Consider the following 5000-nt stretch of genomic DNA (forward strand, 5'->3'; position numbering starts at 1 on the left):
TTGGACTTACCGCGAGACGGAGAAAAGTAGATTCGGTCGATCTGTTTTTCGCAGTTTTTGTGAAAAAAAAATTTTGGTCAATTTTTTCAACGTTAAAAACGTGTTCGGGCTGCCTTTTTATCCATGGATTAAGCGCCGAAAAAATTTTAAAACGCATAATAAAAAAGTTTATTCTTGACCGCAGGGACTTAGAAAAATTTCGGGTCGCCCCGTTCGACCTGCTGGCATTACCGCGCGGCCTGGACAGCCCGCTTCGACCGATACATTTTTTTCATTTTCAGAGAAAAAAAAATTTTTGTCAATTTTTTCAACCTTAAAAACGTTAATAAACTGCACTCTTATGCACGGATTAAGCATTGAAAAATTTTTAAAACATGTAATAAAAAAGTTTATTCTTGACCGTTCGGACTTAGAAAAATTTCGAGTACCCCGGATCGCCTGCTGGAATTACCGCACGGCCTGGACAGCCCGCATCGACCGATACATTTTTTCCATTTTCAGTGAAAAAAAAATTTTTGTCAATTTTCTCAACGTTAAAAACGTTAATAAACTGCGTTTTTATGAGTGGATTAAACATTGAAAAAATTTTGAAATATGTAATAAAAAAGTTTATTCTTGACCGTTCGGACTTAGAAAAATTTCGAGTACCCCGGATCGCCTGCTGGAATTACCGCACGGCCTGGACAGCCCGCATCGACCGATACATTTTTTCCATTTTCAGTGAAAAAAAAATTTTTGTCAATTTTCTCAACGTTAAAAACGTTAATAAACTGCGTTTTTATGAGTGGATTAAACATTGAAAAAATTTTGAAATATGTGATGAAAAAGTTTACTCTTGACCGTTCGGACTTAGAAAAATTTCGAGTACCTCGGATCGCCGGCTGGAATTACCGCACGGCCTGGACAGCTCGCATCGACCGATACATTTTTTCCATTTTCAGTGAAAAAAAAATTTTTGTCAATTTTCTCAACGTTAAAAACGTTAATAAACTGCGTTTTTATGCGTGGATTAAACATTAAAAAAATTTTGAAATATGTGATGAAAAAGTTTACTCTTGACCGTTCGGACTTAGAAAAATTTCGAGTACCTCGGATCGCCTGCTGGAATTACCGCACGGCCTGGACAGCCCGCATCGACCGATACATTTTTTCCATTTTCAGTGAAAAAAAAATTTTTGTCAATTTTCTCAACGTTAAAAACGTTAATAAACTGCGTTTTTATGCGTGGATTAAACATTAAAAAAATTTTGAAATATGTGATGAAAAAGTTTACTCTTGACCGTCGGGACTTAGAAAAATTTCGAGTACCCCGGATCGCCTGCTGGAATTACCGCACGGCCTGGATAGCCCGCATCGACCGATACATTTTTTCCATTTTCAGTGAAAAAAAAATTTTTGTCAATTTTCTCAACGTTAAAAACTGCGATAAACTGCGTTTTTATGCGTAGATTAAACATTGAAAAAATTTTGAAATATGCGATGAAAAAGTTTACTCTTGACCGTCGGGACTTAGAAAAATTTCGAGTACCCCGGATCGCCTGCTGGCATTACCGCACGGGCTGGACACCTCGCTCCGACGAATCGGTTTTTTCCATTTTTTTTGAAAAATAAATTTTTGTAATTTTTTTTAATGTCAAAAACGTTAATAAACGTCATGTTTACGCATGGATTAAACATTGAAATAATTTTAAAACACTTATTAAAAAAGTTGGTGTCGACCGTGGGACTTAGAAAAATTTCGGGAAGTCCGATTCGCCTGCTGGAATTACCGCACGGGCAGGACACCTCGCTCCGACGAATCGGTTTTTTCCATTTTTTTTGAAAAATAAATTTTTGTAATTTTTTTTAACGTTGAAAACGTTAATAAACATCATGTTTACGCATGGATTAAACATTGAAATAATTTTAAAACGCTTATTAAAAAAGTTGGTGTCGACCGTGGGACTTAGAAAAATTTCGGGAAGTCCGATTCGCCTGCTGGAATTACCGCACGGGCTGGACACCTCGCTCCGACGAATCGGTTTTTTCCATTTTTTTTGAAAAATAAATTTTTGTAATTTTTTTTAATGTCAAAAACGTTAATAAACGTCATGTTTACGCATGGATTAAACATTGAAATAATTTTAAAACACTTATTAAAAAAGTTGGTGTCGACCGTGGGACTTAGAAAAATTTCGGGAAGTCCGATTCGCCTGCTGGAATTACCGCACGGGCTGGACACCTCGCTCCGCCGAATCGGTTTTTTCCTTTTTTTCCGAAAAATAAATTTTTGTAATTTTTTTTAATGTTAAAAACGTTAATAAACTTCATGTTTACGCATGGATTAAACATTGAAATAATTTTAAAACGCTTATTAAAAAAGTTGGTGTCGACCGTGGGACTTAGAAAAATTTCGGGAAGTCCGATTCGCCTGCTGGAATTACCGCACGGGCAGGACACCTCGCTCCGACGAATCGGTTTTTTCCATTTTTTCCGAAAAATAAATTTTTGTAATTTTTTTTAATGTTAAAAACGTTAATAAACTTCATGTTTACGCATGGATTAAACATTGAAATAATTTTAAAACACTTATTAAAAAAGTTGGTGTCGACCGTGGGACTTAGAAAAATTTCGGGAAGTCCGATTCGCCTGCTGGAATTACCGCACGGGCTGGACACCTCGCTCCGCCGAATCGGTTTTTTCCTTTTTTTCCGAAAAATAAATTTTTGTAATTTTTTTTAATGTTAAAAACGTTAATAAACTTCATGTTTACGCATGGATTAAACATTGAAATAATTTTAAAACGCTTATTAAAAAAGTTGGTGTCGACCGTGGGACTTAGAAAAATTTCGGGAAGTCCGATTCGCCTGCTGGAATTACCGCACGGGCAGGACACCTCGCTCCGACGAATCGGTTTTTTCCATTTTTTCCGAAAAATAAATTTTTGTAATTTTTTTTAATGTTAAAAACGTTAATAAACTTCATGTTTACGCATGGATTAAACATTGAAATAATTTTAAAACGCTTATTAAAAAAGTTGGTGTCGACCGTGGGACTTAGAAAAATTTCGGGAAGTCCGATTCGCCTGCTGGAATTACCGCACGGGCTGGACACCTCGCTCCGCCGAATCGGTTTTTTCCTTTTTTTCCGAAAAATAAATTTTTGTAATTTTTTTTAATGTTAAAAACGTTAATAAACTTCATGTTTACGCATGGATTAAACATTGAAATAATTTTAAAACGCTTATTAAAAAAGTTGGTGTCGACCGTGGGACTTAGAAAAATTTCGGGAAGTCCGATTCGCCTGCTGGAATTACCGCACGGGCAGGACACCTCGCTCCGACGAATCGGTTTTTTCCATTTTTTTTGAAAAATAAATTTTTGTAATTTTTTTTAATGTTAAAAACGTTAATAAACTTCATGTTTACGCATGGATTAAACATTGAAATAATTTTAAAACGCTTATTAAAAAAGTTTACTCTTGACCGTGGGGACTTAGAAAAATTCCGGCTTGCACGGATTCGACCACTCTGTTTTTCGGAGTTTCTGAGAAAAATAAATTTTTGTAATTTTTTTCATTATGATTTCTGAGTTCTCCCAGTAGTTTAATGTAAGGATTAAGCATTTAAAAATTTTTAAATCGAATATTAAAAAAGTTTACTCTTGCAATTTTTGGAAAAAAAAAATTCTAAAAAATTTTTCTTTCGGTGGAAACTAACGTTTAATATGTACAATAACGATTTATCGAATAAAAATCGTATGTTAATATATGTTCGAATCGACCATAGTTTCAGCGGCTAAGTACCAGCAGCCCGGCCGGTTGGTCTGTACGCGCGGCAGTTTACCACCATAAGCGCCCGTGCTGAGCGGCCGGCGCCGCGGTCGTCGCGGCCGCCCGTTTGGTTACTATAAGAGAGCACGTCGGTTCGAGCGGACCGGTCGGCGCAGCGGCGGGCGAGCGGCTATTCTACGATCTCGGTCGAGAAGCAGTCGTTCAGCTCCTCGAGGTCCATTCCTCGACTGTTCTGTACCGCGTTCCGTTGCGAATTTTTCTCTACACAGCATGACCACGGGTCGGTGTCTCAGACCGAATGGCCCTTATGTGGTAAGCCCAGAATGTTGGGTTGGATACAACGTATATTCGTTATACTTGTACGACTCTCACATCAACTCTCAGAAACCCAAAAGGGGTTTTCTATCCGAGCGAAAATATATTTTTCGTATACAAAAATTTAATGGCAAAGACCAAACGAAATACTACACACAAAAAGGGGCGACGAACAAAAATTGTTCGAATGAAATATAATATATACATATAAAATTGAGGTGTCCTAAGAGAGAAATACATAAACTAAGAGGTATATATTATAAGAAATATATATTATTTCTGGGCAAAGAAGAGAGAACGAAAAGAAGAGTATGATCTTTAACGCGAGGGCCTCGACATGGGTACGCCTAGCATGGTTCGCGCTTTCTCGATATGTCCAGCATGTTAACGTACGCGGTCTTCGGACTTCGTGCGTTATGTCCGTGCTTACACGATGGAGAGCGCTCGAGCATACGTGCTTACAAACCTGAAAGTCGATGTGACATCCGAGATTCTTTTTCTTCTAAAAAGATCTCGGAGAGATACACGGGAGAGTTTGAAATTTTTGGAGGTCCTCCTGATGTATATGCGCGGATATACCCATGTGGTAATTCGTGCGGAGTTGGTAATCTAATAGTGGAGCGAAATTTACCAACTCGAAAGAGAAGAGAGAAGAGAGAAGAGAGTAGAGAGAAGAGAGAGGAGAAAGAGAACTGTCTTAAAGACGAGAAAAAGTATCGTCGATCCGACTCTTAAGGGGAGAGAGTCGGCGACTAAGATATATATATACATACATATTTTTGCTTCGTATGATGAAAATTTACTCGAAGCTCCCTGGTTGATCCTGCCAGTAGTCATATGCTTGTCTCAAAGATTAAGCCATGCATGTCTCAGTACATGCCGTATTAAGGTGAAACCGCGAATGGCTCATTAAA

The 5000-nt window shown here is 37.7% G+C and overlaps 1 non-coding gene across 1 annotated transcript in view; it reads left to right on the forward strand.

Annotated features, from left to right (window-relative positions):
• The first annotated feature begins 4896 nt into the window (after window positions 1-4896).
• LOC143176344 (small subunit ribosomal RNA) overlaps window positions 4897-5000 on the forward strand; it is a 1921-nt gene continuing 1817 nt past the window's right edge. The window contains exon 1 of the ribosomal RNA XR_013000906.1: window positions 4897-5000. This exon is cut by the window's right edge and continues 1817 nt beyond it. This is a non-coding gene — a ribosomal RNA (small subunit ribosomal RNA).

This window comes from Nomia melanderi, unplaced genomic scaffold (assembly GCF_051020985.1).
Source record: "Nomia melanderi isolate GNS246 unplaced genomic scaffold, iyNomMela1 scaffold0499, whole genome shotgun sequence".
Classification (NCBI taxonomy): Eukaryota; Metazoa; Arthropoda; class Insecta; order Hymenoptera; family Halictidae; genus Nomia; species Nomia melanderi.